The following is a 9,686-nucleotide window of genomic DNA, read 5'->3' as shown; positions in this document are numbered from 1 at the left end:
AATCAAGGCTCACCTAATATTAATTTTGGGGTAGCTGCACCATGCTTTTGGGGTTGAAGAAAATATCCCTCGTCAGGATCAAAGCCTGGGGGGATTGTTGAGGGTTATGTATGGTTCTGCAATGCTAGTAACATGCACACATGGAAGATTCATGGCATGGTGGTGGGGCCACCCGGACCTGCACTAGGGGTTTAGAGGGTCACAGAGGGTACAAATCTACTACCACATGAGGCAGAAAAACTCCAAGTAAATGGATTTGTACTTCAACAACAACATGGGGTAGAATGTGCAGCTGTGAATGGGGGCATTCGAGCAGCAAATAGAGTTACAAGTGCCTTTCGGCCCAAATATAGGGATGGAAATGTTATTAAATGGTGCTCAAAGCTGACAAAAGAATTTCAGACCATAATTGATATTGGAAAATGCATGGCAGCAACATTAGTTAAAGAGGTTATTGTTGTGTGCAATGAAACACATGTTTTCTACATTAGCACAGAGGGGTCAAGGGAAAATGGAGTTTCATACTCTGTGACATTGTCTGATTTTCCAAGATGTACATGTGAGGACTTCCAAAAGAGAGAGTCCAAGAGGTTGACATATGTGTCATGCAAGCATATTTACTATGTGTTTCTCCAAATTTTGGGTTTGGACTCTCATGCCCATGAGTTCATGCACCAAGAAACCCTAACGAAGGTGGAATTGTTTCAAGCTTTGGGAGGATTGCGGCCAAATGTGCGGCAATAGTTAAAGTGCCTCTAGATGTAAAGGCTTTGTGTGGTATGTAGTTTGAAATGCAGCGGTGTTTTGTCTACTTATGATAATCCCTAGTTTGTGAGAGATCAGCCCTATGATAAGCCCTAGCGGTATTTTGTCTACTTATGATAAGCCCTAGTTTGTGAGAGATCAACACAAGTTTTGAGACTGCATTCTATTAATAGTTTCTTGTAAATTTCATATGTGTTTGTAAAAAAATGAACACTATTTTGTTTTAAACAATGTAAGATGCAACGGGTTTGCTACATAATCTTATTGAAGATTGAGGTTATGTTCTTCATTCAATTTCTTTTGTCAGTTTTTTGGTGGCTAGGTTAGTTCAAGTGCCTCTCTTAAATTTTCCATTTACGTTTGCGAACAAATTAACATTATGGATCTTTTGTTATAAACAAAGTAAGATACAACAACTTCGCTTATCTAACCTACCTCGCTCGGTTTTTTGTTTGCTCGGAAGTACTTGCTCGGGGATGGGGATTCCCCCTCTACATGGAGGGATCCCAGGAACTTCATTTAGCTTGAAGCTTGCCTCTCTACACTACTCTTGACCGATAATATCAAGGAAAAATTGTTTGTTCAGCCTAGGAAAGCATGCACTCAAAGCAAGTGCTAGATTGTCCTGGATCATGCAGCTCCATAGTGTAACTTGTGCTCTTTGCAGTAGTGCATGCAAAAAGATTGATGCATTGGGCCTGACCACATATTCAAATTGCATCTTTCCTGTAGCATTTGGCCCGGTGACTACGTGATACCTTGATCTTGCCCAATCAAGAGTACTGCTTCTCGCTATTCCTTTGTAGAAGGAGACCTTATACCTCCTTATGAGAAGCCCATTCACATCTAGTATGATGCATAAATTGTCCCTTCTCTTCTTGTCCTCAAAAGACGTAGGAGGCAGTGCAACAATCTGTACTAGCATTACCACAAGACACTCTGGCCTCTCTTGCCTCTCATATTCATGTCCATTTTTGGCCTCTTTATCAGCATTGTTTGTACCTGCCTCATTTGTATTGTAGCAGCCGCTCGACCCATAGGGACCTCTGGACTTTTACCTTTGGTATTCCCAACAGTGGGATCTGTACAATACTCAGTTTTATCATGTGCAACTGCCTCTTTCGTGTCCACAACAGCCATGAAATGTTCTCCCATTGCCTCTCCCAATTGAGCTGCTCTGTCAGTGGGCACCTCTGTGCCTTTCCCTGCCTCATTGTTTTGCTCTATACATGCCTAAGTTGTATTCTGTGTATTTGCCTCTTTCATGTCCATAGTAGCTGCCACAAAAACTTCTCCCATTGCCTCTCCCGATTGAACTGCTGTCACCTACCTCAGCTATGTCGGCAAAAGCCGCGACATCACCGTTACCCACTACTGAGCCTATTCTAGGTACTCTCTTAGTGAGGTCCTCCTCACCCAAGCCTCCCATATCTTCAACAGCGGCATCTGTACCCTTTGCCTCCTCTGCATCAACAATGTCATCAGCTGCATCACTTGGACAGACCACCTCAGCTTGGTCTGTGACATCACTTTCACCCACTGCCTCACGTGTTCCAGCTTCTCTCTCAATGAGGACCTCCTCACCCATGCCTCTGGTATCCTCAACAGTGGCATCTATACCCATAGGCACAACTGCATCAAGAAGGGCATCTATGACAGCATGAACAATACTTTCTGTTCCACCATCATTAACATTGCCATCAACAGCAACATCTGTGCTAGCATCAACTTCCATAGCATCCACAATGTCATTTGTGCAAGCATCAACTACCGTAGCATCAGCAATGGCATCTGTGCAAGCATCAACTGTGGTAGCATCATCAATGGCATCTGTGCCAAATTCAACAGTGGCCTTTGTACCCATAGTCACAACTGCATCAAGAAGGGCACCTATGATAGCATGAACAATACTTTCTGTTCCACCATCATTAACATTGCCATTAGCAGCAGCATCTGTGCTAGCATGAACTTCCATAGCATCCACAATGTCATTTGTGCAGGCATCAACTACCGTAGCATTAGCAATGGAATCTGTGCAGGCATCAACTGTGGTAGCATCATCAATGGCATCTGTGCCAGATTCAACAGTGGCATCTATACCCATAGCCACAACTGCATCAAGAAGGGCATCTATGACAGCATGAACAATACTTTCTGTTCCACCATCATTAACATTGCCACCAGTAGCAGAATCTATGTGAGCATCAACTTCCATAGCATCCACAATATCATTTGTGCAGGCATCAACTAGCGTAGCATCAACAATGGCATTTGTGCAGGCATCAACTACCATAGCATCATCAATGGCATCTATGCCAGATTCAACTGTGGTGGGGGTGGGTAATGTACCCTTTTCAAGTTTAGCACGGTCAACGTCTGTATGCACATCATCATGCACAACTTGCAAATCAACTGCATTAGGCACATTTGGAACAAATTCAGCAGTACTAGTAGGTGTGCAGGGATCAACTGTATCAAAAGACTCTTTTTTTGCATGTAACCCCCCTGGAAGCTGTAGCACCCCCTCTTGGATTCTTCACAAGATAAGACTGAGCCAGTGAACCTACAGACCCCTCAATTGTATCAAAAGACACTTTTTTTTTGCCTGTAACCCCCCTGGAAGCTGTAGCACCCCTTCTTGGATTCTTCACAGGATAAGACCGAGCCAGTGAACCTACAGACCCTTCATCTAGAAACCCTGAAGAGCGAGTGCGTCTCATGCAAGCTCCTCTTTTTTCAGCTTCTTGATTATCTACGACAAGAGAAAGTAGAAACATATTACTAAACATGTACAGAAAATAAATCAAATAGTTTGCAACTACTCGATGCAAAGAATTAAGAGACATGTCACTAACAAATTCCAACACTTGATTCATCAATGAGCATGGATACAATAGGGGTGCAATGGATTGCACATGCCTTCTAAAGACATCTTCTAATTGCATGAAGTTACAACAAAAACACACTCATTGCTTTGCATTTGGTTTCTTCCTCTTCCTAAATGAATCAAGAGGTATATCCATTGTGGGACTTCCACCTAGATTCTTGGGAGTCGATTTCTTGCGCTTTGGTGTTGGCTTCTTCCCCGCTAGAGGGGGTGTTGCTTTCACCGCATCTGCAAGTGCCTCATCTGATGCTTCATCTCTAGTGTCCACACTTGGTGATGCTTTGGCACTCAACGGAGAACACAACAGCTTTCTTGGAGTTAGTTGTTTCCTAGGTGATTTGACTCCAGAAGACTTTGCCATCAAGATGTCTTCAACTACTCCAAGTACTGCATCCCCTACGGCAGACTCCGCTTCAAGGGCTGGCTGCATCCCTGGGGTAAACTCCGCTTCAAGTCCTGGCTGCATCCCTGGGGTAATCAGGCCATTCTTCCTTGTGGAATGCATCGTCTTGTTGGAGCAAGCATGCGATTATTGTTCTACAAAGCAAGCTATTTACAAAGTCTCACTTGGAATAATACACACATAAATACTGATTTTGGTATCTACCAGTGGCCTGCGTAGAGACTCTCTCTATTTTTATCCTCAATGATTCTTGTATAGAGGTCTCTGTTGCGATGTCTGTACCTGCAAATGTTTTCATTAAATGCAAGAGTTTAGACTACCAATGGAAAGTGGGCCTGCAATAGTACTAGTAAATAATTGACACAGTGACTACCTGCACTTGATTCTTTCATCTCACTCTTCACCTTCAGACCAATCATATGCTTAGCTCTAGGGGGAACACACATGTTGCAATCTAGTGCAACACAATAGCCATAATCCCTACATACATGCGTGAAGCATAGCATATGGTACACATGGGTGCAAGGCAGGGAGAATACATCCAAGCTTCTAGCATCGAACGGGAATCCACATCCTACACAATGGTAGAACCCATTAAGTGCCACCTCGCTAATGCTCTGCTCAAAATCCACAAGAGGAAAAGGCTTCATCAAACTGGCCCCCACGTTATGTGAAGTCCTCTCCATGGTAACACAAAATTTAAAGTGCTTTGATTCCTGTGCTATGTTGGTCTCTACTTCTGCAAGTAGTGCGTGTGAAACAAAGAAGAAAACACATCTAATTTAAGTCTCAATAACCCAACAAAAGCAGATTGCTGAAAAGAATATGCAGCGTGAATCTTATCCCCTATTTGCAATACCACATATAAGACAAGCACTTACTCTATATGCTATAAACACAAGCTTGATGTGGTATATGATATGCATTGTGCTATATAGAAAAGAGCACAGTCCAAGTATAATGTGCTATAAGTGCTACATAGAGTATGCACTGTAGATCATAGTAGAGAGACTTTTTAAAATACCAGATATAGCCCAAACATTTTCTCTATATGCTATATAGCACAAGCTTGTTGGGTATATGATATGCATTGGGCTATATGAGAAATAGCACATAGCATATAGCACAAATATTACGCTATGTAGCACATAGCACAATTAGAGATGGTGCTATGTAGCATATAGCAAAAATAGAGATTGTGCTATATAGAACAATTCACTATTCCACACACTCCAGGGCTATATTGTGAACATATAACACACAAAATTTGCTATTTAGCACATAGCACATAAAAAGAGTGTGCTATGTAGCACATATCAATATTTTAAACACACTTCAGGGCTATACTGTGAGCATATAGCATACAGGTTATGCTATATAGCACATATTACACATGTCCATTGTGCTATGTATTCACATAGCACATAACCACACAGAGCACATAGCATAGAATCACACACATTCCAAATAGATGAGGGTACTATTGTGAACATGCTGCACCTAGATTGAACTATAAAGCACATAGCACATAACCACACATGGCACATAGCATATAACCACCCACTCCATGAAGATGATGGCAATGTTGTGACCATATAGCACATAGCAGAAATAGAATATGCTCATACAGTACATAACCATACAATCCAAAACACTCTAACCACATAACCACATGGAAGTGAACCACATACTCCAAAACAAAGTGAAGCACATGTAGGAGGGTATGCACCTTTGCTTTAGCCACATTGGCTTCTAATTCAACAATGTTCTCTCTAGTAGTACTCGAGAACTGTCCAATCAAATCAATCAGGTGTTGTCAAGCTACAGGGTCTTGCACACAATCAATCTCCATTTGCAACTTTATGGCCAAAGTGTTTGAGCTTTGAGCACCCTCAGCCCTATGCAATTCTTTGACTTGATCCTCTACCTGCTTCTTTGCACCCTCTAGTCTTGACTTATAGTCTTGCAATCTACTCTCTACAGTATTCTTCATTTCTGCAAGTGCCCTGCTATCCTCCTCTGCCAATTGTACCAGGCATCCTCCTGTAGGCACGCTTGACAATGGTACAGACGTAACTTCTATTTTCAATGATGATCTGGTAGAGGCGGTAGTGGTTTTGGAACCTCTCCCTCTACCACTCATCTGCTCTTCCCACCTCTTGATCTTGTTTTGCAAGTTGTGTCTTTCTTCTGAGGCTCTCATTGCCCTCTTTGCAAAGGTAGCCCAAGAAATTTGATGTTTGCCAGATTCACTGCAGTTTTCCAATGCAAAGGCCTTTGCAAATTGAGTCCCTAATTCATACATGAAGGGACCCTCCTGGTAGACATCCCAGTGTCTCCACACAAGCTTTTGTAAGAACTCCGACTGAGCATGGTATGCCTTCACTTTCTTCTGGCTACCCGGAACAGGCTTTGGCATATAAACACAGCTTCCCAGTCCTCCTCAGAGATTTCATTGTTTCGTGTCAAGCTACGCGGATCAACTCCCTCCAATGGCAATCCACACTCCATATGAAATTCCTCGGCCAGACGATAAAACTTCGTATGCAGAGGTGGTTCGATATTCCTAACTAGACTGCTGCTTGCTTGAATCGGATGCTTTGAGGAAGGTACCATGATGCAATCTCAAGTGATATACCTGCACATCATCCAATGAACTCATGAGACGTGGTGTGCCCTCGCTTATCATCCCTGCTAAAAAGAAACAAGAACTTCATGGGCCTGTCTTGTAAGCAGGGCATTCAAGGTGATGTGCTATGGGATTTGCCCAAAGGTTGCATGCAGCTTGTGGACTAGCAAATTACCTCAGGAGTCTATGTCCTCTCATGCAGCCAGTAGTAGCATTAGGTTTCTCTCGCCTCTTGTTGCAAATGAGCAAGGTGTGGCACTCATGCAGCTCCAAATGTAGCTTAATGTAGCTAAATGATCCCAGGTGGGGGGCGCGTGCTCAAGCAGTAGAGAGTGTACATGTTCAATGGGAGAGACATACCTCGAAGAGAAGAGGGCGGTTACTGCAATCGTCCTTGAAGCAGCCAAGCTTGCATAGTAGAAGCTCTAAGCACAGTAGACCTTGAGCACGCGAGAGAGAGAGAGAGAGAGAGAGAGAGAGAGAGAGAGAGAGAGAGAGGGAGAGAGAGGGAGAGAGAGAGAGAGACGGGGGGTCGGGGCGGGGGGGGGGGGGGGGGGGGGGGGGGGGGGGGGGGGGGGGGGCACGGTGTTTGAAACTGCCAACTACTCATGAAACAAAGTGGGTGTGTGAAGGCTGAATTTTTCAGTATAACATTTTTTAGAATATAAATTTGGACGTCTGAAATATGGCACCAGTGACCACACCCCCAATGTCATGCTATGCTATTTAATTATATCACATATATAGCTTTCCACCTATTCATGCTTTCACCCTGGACAGTTGTGTCAGCAAAAAGATGTTGGTCCATTCCATTATCATCCACAAATCCCATGTCTGCCTCACAAAAATGCACAATTGCAGCTAGGCAATAGTCCTCCCGTATATTCAGCTCATGCATGATATCTGTGAGCAGAACGTAGTGGGTGTCGCCCACCATAGCAAAGTTGGGAGCGCAATTTAGAGGCAAAGTCACTTCCTTATTTGGGCTTTCTTGCTTGCACACTAATGATGCATTCGCAAGAGAAGCAAGAGTTAAGCCCGCATCAAATGTTTCCTTTAATACCTCTACCCGCTCTTCTTCTAGGTCAAACTGGATCTCCACATCCTCTACCTCTTCCTCCCTCGCCAATGGACAACTACCAAAAGTTGATGATGGGAAGTCTCTGACTCACCATCCGTCTGCAAGTACAAGTAAAAGACAAACCCATGGTTGAATTCCACTAAGCGACACTTTTTTAAGTGCTTCATACACCTGTCTTGTACAAGCAGTGCATTGGAGGGACACTTTTCTAGACAACGATTCACTCTCCTTGCCGCACTCTTGTCACAGTCAAGGTCGGTTGGGTGCACATATCTCATGCCATCAATTGCCATGGAGTTGTCACAAATGACTGCCTCATACTATTGCAAATGGGTTTGTAGGTACTCAAATGAGCAATCTATGATCCTCTGTATAAAAAACTCTGCATGAAACATTCCTGATAGTTCTCGTGTACGGTGATAAGCACGGGCATTGTATAAGAACATGAATAGTTTTTCTGCACATGTATCCTCATCCATATCGTCTGTCTCTAGGACTATGATCCCCATGTATGAAAGAAAAAGCAAGCAAAAACTACTATTCAAAATTGGTCTGTATTTGGTGTCATAACCAAGAAAATATTGGGCCTGTAGTATCCCTCAAGGTCTCTATTTGCTTCGTTCTATCCCGTGCGCTAATGTCATGATAGGTGACGTGACTAGAGTCAGAACCAGGCAAATAGGAGCCGCAAGAATCTCCGAAGGGACCTATTCGCTTGGTTCTGACCCAAGTTGAATTAACGTTGTACCCACGTCCATTCGGAACGGGTGGATTGGAACAGAGCATTTAATGTTATCAATGAAATATATATAGACCTACTCACTCACTATGCCCAAACATAGCATTGAATAACAACTCAAGCATGGTCACATAAGGAGTAATTATTCCAACCATGCCTTGAACCTCACAACGTTGCATGGGGAATCTCAACTAATACGTACGATTTGTAACTATGCCAATCTTGAGGTTGCAAGACTTCTAATCTTACTCTAACGACCACTCTTGGCCCTTGGAGTGTTGTTCCCCTTGTGCCCTAACCTTGTAACGTAGTGGTAGAGGAGGAGAGAGGGGGAGAGAGAGAGAGAGAGAGAGAGAGAGAGAGAACCTATCTCTGCATTATCCAATGGCATCGAGGTGGATGGTGATGTCGCAGGTCACTGAGAGCAAGAACCAAAAGGTGGCCAGGGGGAAGAGGACAAAAAGGCGAAGGCAAGGGCGATGGCAACACGGCAGCAAAGGACTCAAACCAGTGGAGGTCGCTCAACGCAGGATTGCGAGAGGTGGACAAGGGGAAGAGCACATAAAAGGCGAAGGCAAGGGTGGTCTATTTGTTCTACTTGGAGATGGAGATGGAGACTTCAACAGTGATCGGCGTCTGACTCTAAACAGTCACTAAAAAAAGGCACGTGGATTGTGCTCACAAGGACAACCAGTTTGGGAGTAATAAATGAGCTCAGATTCCCATGCAGTACGATCTACCAACCACAATCTCGAGTGTAATCATGCGCATAAGTGAAGTTGTCACCCTCGTCGAGGTGAGCATACTAAGTTTAGAGGCAGTACCCCTGCCAAACATTTTAACTATACGCTCATCCCAGATGAGCGCTCATGCAATGAGCAAATAGTAAAAGCTTAAGCACTCTTCTACCTCTTTTCACATTCTCTACTGCCCACTGTTTTAACTCTGCCCCCGTCGATGCTATGCAGTAAGCAAACCATCTCTTTTGTGCTCCCAACCCTTTTTGCGCATCCTCCTCTTACTCTCTAGTGCTCCTCCTTTTTGCGCATCCTCCTCTTACTCTCTAGTGCTCCTTCTTTTTGCGCATCCTCCTCTTACTCCTGTTCTATAGTGCTTTAGTGGCGCAGAACTCTACACACAGTGAAGAGGTATGCTACTACACTTTTGTGCACTTGTATTTTG

The sequence above is a fragment of the Adiantum capillus-veneris genome, chromosome 29, assembly GCF_014529385.1.
Source record: "Adiantum capillus-veneris isolate H3 chromosome 29, ASM1452938v2, whole genome shotgun sequence".
NCBI classification, from domain to species: domain Eukaryota; kingdom Viridiplantae; phylum Streptophyta; class Polypodiopsida; order Polypodiales; family Pteridaceae; genus Adiantum; species Adiantum capillus-veneris.
This window is presented reverse-complemented; position numbering follows the sequence as displayed.